General features: G+C 38.1%; 1 protein-coding gene across 1 annotated transcript in view; it reads right to left on the minus strand.

Annotated features, from left to right (window-relative positions):
* Nucleotides 1-12549, minus strand: part of LOC100914366 (contactin-3) — a 399985-nt gene extending 387436 nt beyond the window's left edge. Inside the window, exon 1 of the mRNA XM_031954064.1 lies at nt 12372-12549. The gene's annotated coding sequence lies outside the window, so the exon portion shown is untranslated. The remainder of the gene's footprint in view (nt 1-12371) is intronic.
* Nucleotides 12550-19319: the final 6770 nt, after the last annotated feature.

Genomic DNA, 19319 nt, shown 5'->3' on the forward strand with positions numbered 1-19319 from the left:
ACATTCTACTTGGAGAAAAAAATTCTAGACAATATTTCCAAAGACTGTTATTTTCAATCATGAAATGGAAGATCTTAGGGGCCAGAAATTGTGTTTTTCTCTACCACCTACTGAAAATAATGGATGGAGAAAGGGGAAAAAATACTTTGTAAACTGAATAACTTCTTAAGAGAGTACATTTAAGAAAGGCTTTGTATTTTTTTGAACTATAGCTTAAAATAGAGGGAACACAGTATACTGGCCAGGGCTAGAGTATACCTAACAAAAGCTTGTATCAAGTTATTCATTTATTATATTTCAATGATGTCAAAGACAGAAATAAATACTTTTAGAATAATTGCCTGACCTGTGTTTGCCTCTCATCTCTTTCCAATCTTCAATGCATTTTTTGCATGTTTAAAAGAATCTTTGTCAAGCATAGGTCTGATTACTTCACCCCTTTTTAGAAGCCTTTGACAGTTTTGTTGCCCGTAGGATAAAATGTAACCTTTTAACAATCCATCTATTAAGTCTTTCCACAATTTTTCATAACACCTACTTTTCAAACCTTGCTTTCACCATTGAATGTTCAAGCTAACTGGACTGGTAGACATTTCCTAAAGCTAAAAATGTCATGTGGTATTCCCCAGTAGAATGTGAACTTCTTGAGAGTAGTAAGCACTGTTTCATTTTTATGTTTGTATCTATCGCTACCAGGAAGCACAGAGCCTGGAACATATTACATAGTTCATTTATGCTTGTCGAATTGAATTGAATGGTTCACTTCTTATCTGACAATTTTTTCTTCTCTCTTTTGTTTGTGAGTTTTCCATATTTCCTTCAAACCTGGAAATGTGAGTGTGAGCCAAAGTTCTATCTTGAAGTCCATTTCTTTTGGACTTGTACTAAACATGGCACCAATAATTACCTATGTACAAATGACTTTCAAATCTATAAATTCAACTATAAATTCTCTCCACTGACGAGTTGTATATTTTGACAAGCCTGTTTTCTATGACCCGAAAATTCAACATGTTCAAATCTGATCTCATTATCTCACCTCCTCCCCCACTACTTCTGGACATGCTCTAACTTCTTTATTTTAAGGGTATCACCATACTTCAGGACATAATCTTGGAATCTTTTTTAAATTCATACAACCATAGCACCCTAATAATTGTCAACTGTTAATAATTATATTTTTCTATTTTTCTCATAATTGTATCCTCCTCACCAATATTACTGCTTCTAATTTAGTTTTTTTTTTTTTTAATTACTGTAACTGTTTCCTAACATCATCTTTACTTCAAGGTATTCCCAGGTCCATTGAAAAAAGAAAAACCCTCTACATTTTAATGTGCTTTGAAGATTACATTCACTTCTGTACTCAAAACTACTTACCAATGATTATCCAGTCTAATATCATACTATTCCTCTTTCTCCAGAACCCAAGTTATATATTCTAAAATAATTATTGCCCCTCTCTTGTTCTTGCCTTTTTTTTTCTGTGCCTTTGCTCTCACTATATTTTGTATAAAACTGGATTCTCCTTTTCTCTTTCCAATCTTCACCTACTGATATTCTTTCCTTCATGACAGACACAATCCTTCAAGTCCATGTAGCTTACATTGTTTCTCCTTCTCTCTTCTAAAATGAAAGTTACTTTTCTCTCAACAAATTTACTTTACAACTAGATTTCTTATTTAGCTTTCTCTTTGCATGATAATTAGCTCTGCTTAATATTCATCCCAAGCCCCCTAGTTGTTAAAAGCCTTAAGAAAAAGATCTGTGTTGTACATATATCTCTGTGTACCCAGCACCTAACATGCTACCTTGTACATATTGAACTTATAATAAATATTGCTAAAATATATATTATTAATACCAGCTAACCTTTCAGTAAGGACAGTTTGAATAGTTTGGGGAAAATCAGTAACTGAATTTATGCATTGTTGCATATTTAAAATGTCTTTTGGCTGATTGGTTATTTGAATCCTTCTGATATTAGTTTCATGAGTCACATGGCATGACCATGAGAATCCTGTTGATGAATTACATGGCAATAAGCAGCTTAGTATTTGCTGAAAGTTGCTCAAATGAATTCTAAACCCCTCTTTCTACTAGTCATTGCAGGGCCCAGCAATCTGTCTATTTGTAGCATAAACTGAGAACTAATTCATTAGGTTGTTTATCTAGCTTCATATCATAACATAAATAATACATGTTCTCCACACATAATTTCTCCTAAAGACACTCAGTAGGTGGAATTATGATGTCAATTATAACCAGTCATCACTTGACAATGAAAATTGATATGAAATTATAAAAAAAAATTGGGAAGGAACGATTATGATAATATTAAGCATTTGTATAGCACTTTAGGTTTACAAAGGGTTTTACAAATATTACTTCATTTTATCCTTGCAGTAATTCTGGGAGTTAAGTGAAATGATTATTCCCATACCTCAGATAAGGGTACTGAGACTGGAGAAAGTTAATTAATTGGTTCCATGTCATATAGCTAATAAAAACTGGAGACTGGATTTGAACTCAGTACTTCCTGACTCTAATCCTTGTGCTAGCCACATCAACTCCTAACTAAACAATTTAACAGTATAAGTGAGAAGTAATAGTTAATCTATACTTAAATGAGTAAGCATAATAATATTTAATAATAAAATAATAAGCCTATACTTATACACAAAATGGTAAAAGGCTTTCTAATATATTTAGAAATTCATAAAGACTATACAAGAATTACACAGGATAATAAAGTATTATTGAGTCATGATCTTCATGAGGAATGGGAACAGTCATGCTAATATGATCACAGGTTAAATGAAGAATTAAAAATGTACTTAGTCTCCGGACTCACTTAAAAAATTTAAATTAAAAAAGCTTAAATTGAATGCCATTACCTTTTGTCCACATGCCAACATTATAATGAAAGCAAATATACTGCTTAATGAGCTCTCTAATTGATTTTTCTTGTTTCTGAGGCCAATATATATTATTTTGGCCAAGAATATAAACCAGCTCAAGGGCTAGAATAACTAAAGTAATCCTGAGTAAGTACCAGCTCAGGTTCCAGGATAACATACTATATGGCAATAAAGAAGCTAAGAGCACTGGTCTCCCACTTCCTCTCCAATTCATGATCGATCAGTTGTGTCAGTCATGTCCAATTCTTTGTAACCCCATCTGGGGTTTTCTTTGCAAAAATATTTAAGTGGTTTGTCATTTCCTTCTCCAGCTCATTTTGCAGATGATGAAACTGAGGCAAACAAGGTTAAGTGAATTGCCCAGGGTCACACAGCTAATATATATCTGAGGTTGGATTTGAACTCAAGTTTTTCTGACTCTATCCATTGTACTAACTAACTAACTACCTACCCTACTTATATTCTTATAGTTTGGCCTATAGTAGATGATGGGCATATGCTTACAGATTGTCTGATCAACAAGATGATTATAGTTCATGGACTAGTTAATTTGAAAGAATCCATAATCCAAATACTGGAAGGCAAAAAAATGCCCTTACTTACTAATTTCTACAGACCCCTCTCCCCAAGAAATAACACGTTCTTCACATAAAAACTTTTGGTTTTGCCTCTTTACTATACCAAAGAGGCCTTGTAAAAGTTTTTCCCCCACTCTCTCCCTTCCTTCTGGGAGATATTTGGTCCCTGCCATTATTTTTCCAATCAGCCTTTCTTTGGTTTATTAAAAAAAATATATAGTTTCACTCACCATCTACATACTGCTTTTTACTTTTGATTGATGCAATCCAGAGAGCATCTCAGAGTGCAGGAATCTGAGATCCTAAAAAAAGCCATGCTAAATACAGATACCAATTCAAATCTAGTGGAGATCTCTTAGACGTGGAAAGGGGAATTGGGAAGCAGGAGAGTACATACTAATTTCAAGCCCTTTCTAAGTGTTCTTCAGCAAACATCTCTAGCTTTGTAAGTCTTTTATTAAGCTCTTTTTATTTGGACCCGTGTACTCCACAAGTTATTTCACGAGTAATATGGAAGTCTTACAAAAATACTCAGGTGTGTGTGGTAAGGATAGTAGCTCATAAACTATAGGAGAAGCCCATGGGCTTTTGAAGAATGAATGAAGAAACTTCATCAGAAGAGATTAGGAGGGAGGATTTCTAAGTAAGCAAAGGAGAAAGAAGCATTACAAAAACATTTAATTTTTATTTCTGCTTCTGAAATGAGCTACTCTTTATGCCACCTGGGTTGTTGCTTTTTCTATGTAGAATAAATTGAGTGGAAGGGAAGGCAAATATCATGCCTTTAACCGATATGGAGATCACCAAGAAAGGAATCAAGAAAATCATGAGATCATTATCAATCAAGAGACATTCAATAAGCTCTTACTCTACCAAGTATCAGGCTAAGGGTTGGGGTTACAACAACAATCGACACCTGAGTTTAGTGCTCTGTGTCTAGCCCCAGTGGTTGTGTTGATCTCTGGAACTAAGTGGTGGTAGTTCATGAACTATAATGGGATTAAGAGAACACAGAAGGACTCACCACCCTTGGATCACCAAGACTTGATGATTTTGTAATTATTGACAAAGCAGCTAACTTCAAAGTTTTTTTTTTCCCCCCGTCAAAACTTAGTTAGCTACTTCCTCTCTCTTCCCCATTCTAACTTCAACAGAGCTGCCAAATTGAGCATCCATAGTTCTAGAGGAAGCAGCATAGTGCAAAAGAAAGCATGCTGGATTTGAAGTCAAAAGACTTATATCCAAATACTAGTGCTAGTAATACTGATAAGAAAAAGGATGTAATACCATCACTAGGTCTAGTTTTTCTCACCCATAAAATACAAGATCATCTTATCAGTAGTGTCAAACTTAAGCAGAAACGGGAGCCATCAAATTATTCATAAGGCTCCCTATGGGCCATATATTGACAGATTTAAAATGCAATGTTAACCTTGTTTTGTGGTATCTTTAAATTTATTTTGTTAAATATTTTCCAATAACATTTTAATCAGGTTCAAAGTCACATTCCAGAGTTGTAGGTCACATACAGCCACATGTTTGACACTTCTGATCTGATCCCACCTTATAAGGCCCCTTCCAGCTCTAAGTCTATAAACTTAAGAGCTGTATCTTTATCCTTTTGACTTGAGAATAAAATTCAAAATTCTCAATCTGGCATTAAAAGCCCTTCAAAATATGGCTCCCACCTACTTATCTTATGTCATATTTTCTCTCTATATATTCACTATTTCGTGAATTAGTTTTGCTATTCTTTTTTCCCTGACAGACAATGTTGCAGCAGATAGAGCAGTAGGCCCAGATTTGAGATAGATTTGAAAATCTAGCCTCAGACACTTACTAGCTGTGTGAGCAGAGCAAAGTCACTCAATTTCTGCCTGCCTGAGTAATTTCAACTATATGATAGGATTAATAATAGCATCTACTTTCTAGGCTATTGTGTGAATCAAATAAGATAATAACTGTAAATTGTTAGCTAGCACATAGTAGGTGCATAATAAATTCTGAGTTCCCTTCCCATCTCCATGCAATCATACTAGTCATTCCACATATTGGTAATACCTTTATTCCTCACACTTTTATAGAATTTCAAGGGCTGAGTTTGCCATAAAAGATAACGGATGGCAGAGGCTTCTGAAAGAGTAACTTACATAGAGACATTCTACTGAGCTGAATTCTCAAACATTCAGAAAATATATCAGATTTAGTAGCTACCAGTAATCACGACAGCTTTCTGCCAACTTTACATTTACTGAACCCATCTGAATGAGTAACAGACCTGAGAATAGATCACTAGAATTGCTCTGGTTGATTTTAATTGCCTGAAATGTGTCATTACCATCTTCTGAAAATTTTCAAGCAATTTAAAAAGTGACTTTTTCTATCTTAGAATGGAAAGTAGCTCCTTGAGTAACCTGCTGTGCAAACAAGTATGTGGTCAGGTCAACAGCCTCCAGGCATGGGAAATTATCCCAGTTTAAAAAAAGATAAATAAACCACTTAGTAACATGTGAAATTTCAGATCCTTACCTGAAAAAAAAAAAAATGATTCCCCAAACTAATGAATCAATCAATCACTTATTAAGTGCTTACTATTTACAAAGCACAATGCTGGGTGCCACTCACTACCTGGAAGGTTTCAACTGTAAGGAGACAGATGGAAAGGTCTCTTGGTTCTTGGCAAAAACAGATGTCAGTGCCTGTTTTTTAAAGTTATTTTCAAATGACAAAATTTTCTCAGCTTCTGATGCTGAACCATTTGATAGTACTATGGACTTTGCTGGAAAGAACTTTTTTTTTTTCTGGGCCTTCAGTACCTGTGACCCAGTCCCTACTCTATAGGAGTAGCAATAGCACTTTCACTAGCAGCTTTTCCACCATGTTTGTTCCTTAGGTCGATGGCTAAGGGCAATGGGCCAGAAGGACCATTATTCCCAAGACTCTTAGATTCAGGATCCTAAATTGTCTCCATCCGGGTCTGAGGGGAAAAAGTGGTCATGGTAGCATCCATGGTTTGACTTGCCTGGCTCATCCTGTCTCCTGTTCTTTCCCTCAGGGTGCCTTGCTGCTTCAGCTAAGTTCGCTTGCTTGCCCTACAGGAGACAAATGACCGCAGACCACTTGCCAATTTTCAAATATTTATAAATAATTTTTCTTACATAACACTTTTTCAAAACACACAGGAATTGCCAAGGTCAGAAACTCATCCATCACTACTCTGTGCCAAGCACTGAGCTAGGCAAGCACCTAAGATACAGAGACAGAAACATAGCATCCTCTGCCTTCAAGTTTACTTTATCTATGGATGTTATAGATGTAAAAGGGAGCAACCATGTTTTCTTAAATTTCTGTAAATCTTCATATGTTTTTTGGGGGAACTTTGACATATATTATCCCATTTTATTTCCAAAAATACCCATTCAAATCCTGTCTCTTCACGCTTCATAACCAATCAAACCACAGAGCTTCACAAAAGAATCCAAGTGTCTTCTCCTATAGAGTGGAACTATACTTGCTCTTGTCTTCTCCCAGTCAGACTGTTTTTTAAAATCATTTACTCCACTGACTTTCTTTCTGGCTGCTGATTCCTGCCTGGACTTCCTTAAACTGAACACTCTCAAACTATTCCTGTTCTATTTTGGTCCCACTGTCTTGAAAGGACCACCCAAGGGCAAAGTCAATATTTTGCCCAGCCAATGAACAAGCTCCCCTACTAATTCAATCCAGGAGAAACTTGTTCACACTTTGTAAAGAGATCACCAGGCATGACCATATCTTTCTAGTTAGTTTAATGCTTCATTATCTCCCCTTAGCTTTCTTGCATTACAATCTGGGTTTAGGGGATAAGTGGAAGACCTATTGCCCTACCCAGATTATTATCAGAAGAAGCCATTACAAGAATTATCCTTTTTGTTTATTCTCCTTGAAACAGGCTAGATGAAATGTGGCAATGAGGATTCTATTTTGAGTATTGGCTAGAGTAAATGGGTTTTGATTTTGTTATTATTGCTGTTGTTGTTTGTTTGTTTTTAATTTTGAGGCCATTGTAAAGAAAAAATGAAAGGTAGGCAAAGAAAGATTTTAAAATCTCAGCCTTGAATGAAGACTTTCTTTTACAGACCAGCATAAAGAGGTGAGTCCCCCAATAACAGTTAGCTCCACAATGGCAACAGTTATCATCCCAAATCAATTTATAATTGCTCTAAAATAGAACACATGGTAATGTCCTTATCCTTCATGGGGAGAGATGAACAAAGTCAGAAACAAAGGCTAATTTCCTCTCATGTTTAATTGATCTGAGAAGTCTCCTCATCAACTTACTACAGCTGGAATACCAGTCTTAAGGACGAATACATACTATGTCACTAGAGAAGACTTCTATGGCTTCAACCTTGAAGCTTCAAATGAACTGGATAAGTGCATTAGAAATAGGAGTAGAATATACAGGGAAGTGATTTTGAAATCTCAAGATCTGTGGTTCAAGTTCATCTCTTCTACTCACTATCTGTATTATCTTGGGCATCTCTTAACCTCATTGTCTCAGTTTCCCTTCTACAAAATGAATGATCTGATTAAAGTGCCTTATAAAGTCCTTTTCAACTCAAATCCTGTGATCCACAAAGACAGAATTCCATATGACCATCATTTTTGTATAAGAATGTTCTGGAGAAAATTTCAAGTGGCTGAGGGACAATCATCATATTTTCAATGTGATCATTTATAGCTCAGAAATACTACACAAATACTATAAATCAGGGCTTGATTCATGTCTTTGCTGCCTAGACTTTTAAAAAATGATAAAGAAAAGAAAAGAAAAATCTGCCCATATGCCTTCCCCCTTTGTCTTCCCCCCAGAAAAGGCAACTTTTCCCATCACACCAAGTCCCAGATATTAGTTCCCAGTGTTCCCAATCTGTGTTTTATTTAAATACTATACCTCCAGTGCTAGGAGCCCCCCATTCAAAGTCTCTATTTAGTTATATACCTAGTGTTTTGTTTTTTTTGATGATGTAATTATTGCTAAGGTTCTTTCAAAGACAATAGTATATGATATTTCTTCCTTGCTATGACCATATAGATCAACTTAAAACTCATGGTGAATTTAGTCTGACTGCTAATGGAATGGTATGGCTTCATAATAAATATCCATAATCTATTATTTAGTTTCCCAATATTTCTTGAGTAAGGAATGCACATGCCCACTGAATAATTTTATCTGACTTTATGAAACAGGTATATGTTCCTCTCTTTGCAAGATTACTCCCTATATAATAAAGATTCTACAAATATTTACATGCAGAGAGGTAAGCCTGCTAGGAATGCTATAAAGTACTGTCAACACTTCCATTACATACCTTTATTTCTTGTTTATAACTTATCCATAAAAGAAGAAGAAATCACCACAGGCTAGAACTTGGCATATACAAAGTTTTAGCTAGGGAGCAAATTTCTTTTGGAGCAAATTTGCAGGAGAATTTTTTTCCTCCATTATTTTAATATAGGAGAGAGAAATAATATCCTGAAAATTATACCACCGCCTGGATTCAAAATTTATTTAACCAGTCAGACAAATGCTCTATCTAGAATGGGGTGGGAGATTGTAAGCAATAAAGGGAAAACACTGGTTTTTGATAACTCAAATATCTTTAGCAGGAAGCAAACAAGTATCATATGAATTCTAAACCTGGAAATGGTTACTAAGCTTCTAAACAGCACTAAGTAGATATGGAAAACTGGGTACTAAGTAGAAACTGGAAGGTGAAAAGGGTCTTAGGAATGTGCATCTCTAAGCTGGAAGCCAGAATTGACCCAAAACAGCCTTAGAAAGCTTGAAATTAGAACAGTTTTGAAGCCTAAACCAAAGATTCAAAGCCAGAGTACTTGTAAGAGCAATCTATCATATTACATCCAATAAGCCTTTCAACTTCATACAATTTAAAATGATGTTAACAACAGTGCCCCCAAGCAAGGCAGCCTAGTGCTTTGCACCGAGGTGCTGCTTAATAACCGATTGTTGAATCAAATTGAACATGGTAAATGGCTTTTAGAAAACACAGAACATTGAATCCGTCATTGGATTCTCCAGTCTGGGGGATGGCATAATAGAAGTATGGGGATGTGGGAGTTTGGAAAGAAGCCATTCTAACTCCAGTGTTTCAAAACAAAAGATAAAGAGATAATGAGAATTTCCAAGTATGAGCTATTTAAGCAGAAGAGACAGAATGCAAAAAAAGATAGAACTACTGAAAGTGAAGAAATCTATCTGATATGACAGTTCAGAGCAGACTCATCAGAAAGTGGATTGTAGTGAGTTATTTGAGAAAGCATGGTTGCTAATTTGTAACAGCCAAGAATATGCAGAATACAGCTCTGACAGAAAACAAATGCAAATCATCATGGACCTCCTTTGTATTTTTTTTCTCCACTAAGTTTATTTGCTATCATCAACTATGATTTTTTTTTTTTTAAGAGGAGTCTCATAATTGTCATTACTTTGCTAAGGATCTGGGGGAACCTACTCCTTTCTTGAAGAAATGTATTTCAAGCATGGTAGGGGACAGTAGGAGCAAATCCACACATACACACACACACACACACACACACACACACACACACACATTCATTTAGTTCTTTCACAGGTGAGAATTCGGGTCAAATATAACCCATTTCTATACCTCTCCTCCATCACCTCAGCCACTGTCTGAGTTAGCAGATCAGTCAGGCACTAATGCCTCAGTCTAGACAGAAAGTAGTTTGTGATTTCATCAGTATATGAAAGTTCCAATGAAGAAAGTCATCAGTTCAGGAAAACACACCTGAACAATGCATGGTCTTGGAGAACAGTATAACACCTAAGTAAATAAGTGATCTGCTGGTGGCCACAGGATCAAAATATGTAATAGGAAGTCATTGTGTCTACTTGTAAAACAGAGATAAGAGATCTGATTGAAGATCAAAGATTTAGCACTTAAAAGTAGCTTCCTAATTATCAGCTCAGTCTGCTCATTTCACCAAGGAGAAAACTTAGACTTATCCAGAATCACATAACTATTTAAAGGTCTAAAGTGGAATCTGAACCCAGCTTTTACTGTTTCTGAGCCCGGTGCCCTAAACCATTCATTATACCATACTGCATCTCTGAGGCATAATAATTGTCCTTGCTCCTGTGATATAACTATTGCCACTCTGAGGGCATAAACCACCTGTCGGCAACAAAGGCAACCAGTAGGAGACCCTAGTCAATGACTGAGACCATAGTTTTGTCTGTCATGTGGAAGGGAAATATACTCCAATAGACATTTATATACATTTTTAACAAAAAAAAAATGATATGAAAATGCCCAATAAACCTTTGTCAAATGAATGATCAAAAGAACAGCTGGACACAACTTTCTACACAGTCACATTAACCAAGAGAAAAGAGTAGAGATAAATAAATAATCTGCCAAGCCACTCTAGCCCAAATCAGGTATTGTTAGTAAACAAAGCAAAAGTAACAAATTAGTCTGCGCTATTGAGACATAATAGCTCTTTCAGAGACAATTACTCCCTCTCCTAATCTCTGAAGTGCCACCCGTGACTCACTGGTTCTGATTAATTCGGGTTTAATCTATTTAGAGATCCATTTCTTCTGAGATCTGAATCTCTGTGGGGGTAGATAGATTCCCCAGTATGCACAAGTCTGTCTCCGCCTAAATTAGTGCTGTTTAATCTATTTTTCCCCCAGAATTTGCAGCGTTCGCAATCTGTGCTCGGGTTTCTGACCTCCTCGCTACATCCTTGCTAAATTTCGGCAGCTCCCCATTGCCTTATTTCCCTCCTGCTCCCTGTGAATGTCAACAGTCTGGCTGGCTCTTGTTTTAGAATCTCCTGCTATGCGCTCTACTTCCTCTCCTTGGCTCGGGACTGCACGTCTGCGGTCCTCTCCGTAGCAGGCACTGTTTGTTATTAAATAATTTCTCTGGGCGCTTCTACTTGTTGGAAATCAATGAGCAAATACAATACGAGGCGGGCGGAAAAGGGGATCGGGAGCTCGATATGCCGACTGGCATCCTCGAGGAGCATGGGAACAGTTCGTCTGGCAGCTTGGAAAGGAGCACCCTGCTGGTGATTTCCCTGGAATCGGGCTGCTGGGGGATATTTCTTCCTAGCCTTTCCCCGCACTTAGGAGAAAAGGAAAAAGCAGCCTCAGGCTAGCGGAAGATCTCGGGCAATCTCTGCAAAGAGCCGCCAGCAACCCCCAAAGCCTTCCAGAACAAACAAGGGCTTTCGCAGTGGAAAGAAAAGCCTAGCTCCTTCTCCAGCCGTCTGCCCAACCAAGCTTTCCAGACCTGGCGGGTCAAGGACCCGAGTGAGCCGCAGCAGCTGCATTTCAGAGACCCTCATTTCTTACCCCGGTGACCACCTAGCCCCATGACTTTCTTTGCCCCCCATTCCTCCAAGAGCTGCAGGAATTATAAGTTTGTTCTTAAACTTTCGGGACTAGATCCGCTCTTCAAAGGAGTTCAGGTTGGGGGAAAGGGACGTGGGTTCGCGTTTTCTCTCTTCTGCAGCTGCAGACCATCTAGTCGCAGGAGGTAATTTGGTTTCAGGCCACTTCCCCACTGCCCTAACTAATTTCCTCCCTCCCGCGTGAGGAAAATTTCTTCACGAGTGCACACGCACCCCTGGTCGGCATCTCTTATCACCTATATCTCTCCAGCCTAGGGCATTTCCCTCAGACCCCAAAACTTTGAGACTGGCAAGATGACACGTCCTTTCCCAAAGTTTGTTAATCCCTTTGCTCTTCGGAGAGCCTTGCGCCTCCACCCCATCCCCCAACACCAGCTCTCCCCCGGCGCCCGGCATCCAGAAGTACAGAAGATAGACCTACCTTCTCCCAGCGGGCAGTGGACAGTCACCGGCACGGCGGCCGCAGCAGCAGCGGCAGCAGCCTGCGGCCGAGGCCAAGCGGCGTCCGGCTTGCGTGCCGCACTCCTCTTCGCTCCTCCGCTGCTCTCCCCTCAGGTTTTCTCCTCTGCTCTACCCTCCCCTCCCCTCCCCGCCCTGCCCTGCCCAGTCCTGTCGGCTGTCTGCGCTGCCTGCCAGCCGGAGCGCTTCCTGGATCCCGAGACGATGCTGCGGCTCCGCTGCAGAGCGCAGTCTGTCTGGTCTCCCTGTGGCTGGAGCCTGCCCGGCACAGAGCTCGCTCCTACTCACTTGGGCTCCTGGAACTGGGAGGGGAGGGACCGGAGGGGAGGAACGGGGCGGGGAGACAGGCGAAGGAGGAGGACGGAGAAGTAGAGGGGAGGGGGTACTAAAGGGAGGAAGCGCTGCTGCTACCTTCAAAGGAGTCTCACTCACGGGGCTCCCAGCAAGCTCCGACACCTCGGGGGCTACCCTATTGATGGATTTGCGAGGGGAGTGGACGGGATGGGGATCGCAGAATAGTCTCCTCGCTGCCTCCGCGACCCGCTAGCGCAAATAGACTCTGGCCTCCCCTGCAGATAGAAGGCGGTACCTAGACATGGGGATGGGCAGCTAGCCTTCCTGACCTGGCCAAGCGGCCCGGTTCACCAAAGGGTTAAAAAACGTGTTTCTTTTCCCCGCTCCCCCATTAAAAAAATTTCCTCAATGGGTAAGATGAACAGAATATTGCTTTTCATAACTCCCCTCCCCCCCACCCTAGTCCTTGCATCCCTTATCCCTATAATCCAGGGATACAGCGAGGTGAGAGTGAGGAAGGGGGCAGTCAAGAGTCAACGATCTAGAAGGGGATTTGTGTGACCTGACACTTTCACTGTCCCTTATCCTAGAGAAATAAGCGCCCTTAAGTCCAGCCCCCAAGTTCATCTCCTGCAGTTCGGAAAGAGACTCTCATAGGGACACGCAGAGAGAGAATGGAGATAGAACCAGCACTACAGGGGAAGCTGATAACGTGCAAGCTCTGGGATGGCCTGGTCCACTTTTCAACACTGGCAACTTTCACAGTGATAAGAGGACCCGGGCTTTATCGCCAAATGATTTCCCTTTAGGACTAACTGTGGTATGATAAGAGGCTGGGGATTATTTATGTTTAAAAAAAAAAAAAAATGAGTGTAGGAGTGGGGCAGAATGAAGCCCACAGCTATAAATAAAAATAATGTGCCTCATCCCATCAGGATTAAATTGCAATAAATTTAGACTCTTTGAATTCTCTGTGCGTAGCAAAAATGGGACAGGTAAGGAAAGCTTGTTTATGTTCATTTCAGTTTTGAGGGCTACTATAAATTACTGTTTTGCTTGCAATTTAAGCACAATTTGTCCAATCCAGGGGTGTGACAAAGACCTGCATATTCTTAAAGTTATCCAAGAAACTTTCAACCCAAATTATCCCTATGCTAACCCCTAAATGATTTTCATTACGAAATACCCACATTTAATTCATTCCAATAATCACATATTAACCTCTTAGTATGTGCAGGGTGCACTTCTGAGCCTCCTAAGTATAAAGATAAACATTTTTAACTCTTATTTTCAAGTAGCTTACTTTCTCCTGAGGCATATAGTACATACACATGTAAATAAATATAAAACATGTAAATAAAAATTTTCAAGCCTGATACTCTATTTTAGAGATGAAGAAAACCAAGAGAAAAGAGATGAAGACCACACAGGAAGTAAGAGAGTCTTGATTAGAACCCAGGTCCTCCAACTCCAACTTTAAACATTTTCAAGTCTGACACATTCCCTAATGGAGTTTCTTGGCAAATATAAAATGTACTCTCCAAAGGAAAGGTAAAGAAAAAGATTTTTTTTTTTTTTAGAAAGGAGGGGGATCCAGCCTCTGGAATGCTATGAGAGGAGAAAGAAGTTAGATTTAGCCTTAAATGAGACAGGAAGCTTGTGGTTGGGGTTGGAGGAAGTGAAGGTGGGGAGTGAGGAGAAACCATTTCCAAACTAGATTTGTTTTGCATGTTCTGATTAAAGTTGATTAGTACTGGAAGGGATTTAATAAAATGTTTGAATCCTGTATCTATGGCAGAAAGAGAGCTTTCCTGGAATTTACAAGAGTAATAATGAACTTGCATCAGGAGCCAACCTGCCACAGTTGGAGCTGATCGAGTACAGAAGTACAGCCGTATGTGCTGGGGCTCCCTTTCTCCAACCTTTGCTCAAAATGTAAAATTCAGTATGAAGCAACCAAAAACCTGATATTTACTGAAAGTTGACACACAAGAGCAGGTTTAAATAAAATTTCCATTCAATTTCTGGGCCGCAAGCCCAGGAAATTAAAAAAAAAAAAATTTAAAGGCACATGTGGGTCTTCTCAGTGTGAATGCCGGATGGAGTTTTATGGAATTTGGCCCCACTGATTGTCCTATTATAAGGAATTTTACAGTTAAGATTCAGTAGCCATTTATATGACAAATCCTTATTTTAGGGTATTATAACTAACAATAATAACTTCCTCTTTCTGTGGTACCTTTCAACCCAAAGGAATGACACCATGTACCTGTTATTAAGTCAATCCATCTGTGTTGGAGCAGAGTCCATTCCCAGCCATTGATGTCACAGTGTAGTTCACTTGTTTGACATGCAGTGGTTGATATTTAGTTATTTTATAGTTATATATGAGTTTTCTTGGCTCCGTTTGGGGTTTTCTTGACAAAGATATTAAAGTGGTTTTCTATATACTTTTCCGTTAATTTTACAGATGAGGAAACTGAGGTGTCCTTGAATATAGACATGTAGTTAAGGATCTCACAAATTTCAGAGGTAGAAAGGACCAGTATTCATCTAGTTCTACCATAGAAAATAAGTACCCATTATAACATATGTGACAAATGGTTACCTTACTTATGGTGCATGGTTTCCAAAAAGGGGGGGGGGGGGGAACACAAAATTCTCAAGGTATAAGGTACAATTTTAGGCAAAAGTTTATATTGGAATAGAGCCAAATTCCTAAATTAAATAATCCATCTGTGTAAGAGCCCATAAAACCTTCTTCTTCTTCTGTTTTTAATTTTCTTAGAACTAATTTTGGCATCTTTAGACAGCATCAACTCTACCAGTAATAACAACTCCCATAGATGGTTCAAAACAATTGGTACCATTTTCTACCTAAAGGTGTTGATGTGATATAGTAGATGAATACTAGGTTTGGGATCTGGAGCACTCGGGTTGGGATCTTTCCTCTAGCATTTGAAAAGACATAGAAACTCTCTGAACCTCCTTTAATCATTTGTAAATTGGAGATAATACTACCTGCTCCATTGGGTTACTGTGGGACTTTGAAAACATACAATTACATATGAAAAGTGCCAGATAAGTGTGTCTATTTTTTTTTTTCAAACAAGAGTGGACAATTCAATCTTGTGATTTCACTTGCAAAAAAATCTTCCTCTTCCGATGCAAATTCATTTTCAATTTATGCTATGAAAGAGTTGTGTGGCAACTGATATTTGAAGTGATTGGCCTAGGGTCTCTAACTCTGAGAGAAGACTTGAAATGATTATATATGTAGAAACTGTTAAAATGCCAACATTTGTAGTGCCAAGCTTCTATTTGGTTCTTACCAATAATAATAATAATCAAATAAAGAACTGAAACAAAAATCAAAAACAAAAAGTCAAGTATAAAACTTTAGCCTTGGTTACCTGAATTGGGGATCCAGGTGGAATAGTAGATAGAGTACCAGGCCTGGAATCAGGAAGACACATTTTCCTTAATTCAAATCTGGCCTCAGACCCTTACTAGCTGTGTATACTCAGACAAGTTATTTACCCCTTTTTGCCTTGGTTTCCTCCTCTATAAAATGAAGTAGAGGACAAACCATTCTAGTATCTTCACCAAGAAAACCCCAAAAGGCATGACAAAGAATCAAACATGACTGAAAAATGACTAAATATACTGCAATATGTATTTATTAAACAAGTAGCTATTAAACCAAAATTAAAATTGAGGCAAATTATCTTTACTATACTTCCTTCATTTTCTCAGTTAAGGCCCAGCTCCTATAAGTATAAAGTCAGTCTTTGAAAGACAAGAGTAATTGATGTGATTGTCCTAACCCTTAAGAAACACTCTCCTGAATCTTGGGCAGGACTCCTCCCAGCTAGGAGACAAAAGTTCTGTTTATATTGTAAATAGAATCCAGTCTAAGCCAATTATTCCAGAAAAAAAAAGCCCCTGCCCTTGTACCCATCCATTAGAGTTTAGAGTGATGCAGCTCATGAAGGAGAAAACCAACATGAGTGGTCTACATGGACATGGATTTCCCTGTCCAGATTGCCTGTGATGACTGTCTCTTTATCAAGCCACCATTCTCAGCAAGAGAAACTGAAGACCCCTAATCAGCCTTTTCATTAAATGGCCACCAATCAGGACTGATTTTCACTTGTCAAGGGCATTCTCTTTTACAAAAGTATTGAAGACATCTATTGTTTCAAAGAGTTTGTCTTTGAGTACCAAAAGAAATGAGTTGACAGTCAACTCATTGATTATTAACTAGTCTAATTAATAAACCTGTTATTAATTGGCCAGAAACTCTCTCACAAGTTTTTCACTCATTACATGTCTATATGTATATGTGTATACACACACACACACACACACACACACACATAGATACAGACATGTGGTAATACTTAATAATATCTGAGGGTCATTCAAAGATCTAAATCTATGATCTTATCAGTTTCCAAGAGACAGATGAAGGCAAATGACTTCATCTCTCAGAGCTTCAGTTTGCAAAATTAGGATCTTAAATTCAATTACAAATAAGATCTTGCAGCATTAAAATTATGATTCTTTGAAATGTGGTTTGCAGGGAACTGGCCACGTAATAAAATTAATATCATTTTTCCTTTCTGACATAAAGGGATTGATCTACATTCAGGGGACATCTCAGATTTTGGACCACTCTTCCATTTAATAGATGGCAAAATTGAGGGATCATTAATTTGTTAGTTCCTTGAAGGAAGAGACCGCTTTTGCCTTTCTTTGTAACCCCAGCATTTAGCACATTGCCTGACACATAGTAAACATTTAATGAATGCTTATAAACTGAATGACTGACCTTGAAAATAAAGTCACACAGATTTTAACTATCAAAAAAGAGGCATGTGTGATTAGTTTAAACAAAGAGGATATTATGTATGTAAATCAGGGAATTGAAAATATACTTGCAGTAATGAATGACATCTTCATGAACTTACTTATTTTAAGTCCCCCCCCCCCCCCCCCCCCCCGGCCAATATGAGCCGGTGTAGGATTAAAATCAGTATTTATCTTAGAGCTCTTCTTAAAATGTCTTCCCCAAGAGCACCAGATCTTCTTGGAATGAAGATGAAAATTTTTCTTATGCTAAAATGTTGAAAACATGCCTTACATATTTATATGATATTTCTGTTTAAAAAGTTATTATGATGCTAATTTTTCTTGACAGTAGTGACTTTATTGGTGATAAAAATATGCTCAATCTGCATGTGCCATGCTGACATGCTCTGTAATCCTGAAATGAGCTCAGCTAAAGTGTTAACAAAGAGGGTGGAGGAAAAGAGGGTTATGGATGTAAAACAAGAGAGAGATCTGCTCCTCCCAAAGTGGGAATGGGGAGATATTAGTTGTCTTGATCATCAAGAATGCAGAGATTATCCAGTTTCTGCTGTGTGTGTGAGTGTGTGTGTGTGTGTGTGTGTGTGTGTGTGTGTGTGTGTGTGTGTGAGAGAGAGAGAGAGAGAGAGAGAGAGAGAGAGAGAGAGAGAGAGAGAAAGAGAGAGAGAGAGAGAGAGAGAGAGAGGAAGAAGAGTGGAGCTAGGATCACATAAATGACTTGTATGGAAATTATAGTAGTTGAAACAAACTATGCTAATCCAAGAGGATTCCACACAAAGTCTTCTCCCATCCAAAACAACAACAACAAAAAAAACCCTCCCCAAATGCCAAAAATAAAATAAAATAAAATCAACTTACCACTGAGCAAATAGAATATTTCATGCTGATTTTGAAGCTGTTTTAGGATTATCATGAAACTGCAGGGTATTTTGACAAAGAGCATTTTTGACATTTATAGCTATTTAAGTCAGTGTGGTCACTTATATCCTAAAAAAAGGAGAGATGGTGAGAAACAGGAGTTGTTTTATATTTTATCCTTTTCTGCCCCCAGGCACTCTTTTTTCTTTAATGACCTTAAACAGGATTAACCTGGGTGCTGACCAATTCTCTAGATCTCAGTTTCTTTTCCAAGAGCTTTAGGCTAAATTTCTTTATCTAGACCAAGTCAAATATGTTTTCTTATCATTAACTATTAATTGTCAATCTTGAGTAATAATTTTAGACTGAAATCATTAAGCCTAGGGCTAATAAGTCACATGAATTCTTTTCCATCTTTAAAACCATATTAAGGTTTATATGATAACTGAAGTTCAGATAACATGGTTGCAAAATGGAAATTGCCTTTGATACTGTCATATCATTATCAAAAGGAAGCAGTTTAAAATGACTGCTGGGCATAGGGTAGTGACATGTTACATCAGAAAGAGAGCACTAGAGTAAAAGGTACTGGATTTGAATCTTTTTAACTGCCATTTACCTGCTACTGTCAAAGTAATTTATGTTTCTGAGCCTCAGTTTCCCCAATTGTACCTTGGAGATACTGCATTAGATAGGTTCTTGCTCTAAATCTTGTAAGTTTCAGAGAAGTGAGTTTTGTCATGAAGAGAACTTTTCAACCAGTCCATTTGTTTTTACTGTAGTATTGAGGTATTAAAAAAATCACTTTTGGAAAATTAGATATAGATAGATAGAGATATAAATATGCATTCCTCTAATTCAGGATAAGAAGAATCAATCAAGGAAC

This window comes from Sarcophilus harrisii, chromosome 1 (genome assembly GCF_902635505.1).
Source record: "Sarcophilus harrisii chromosome 1, mSarHar1.11, whole genome shotgun sequence".
Lineage (NCBI taxonomy): Eukaryota > Metazoa > Chordata > Mammalia > Dasyuromorphia > Dasyuridae > Sarcophilus > Sarcophilus harrisii.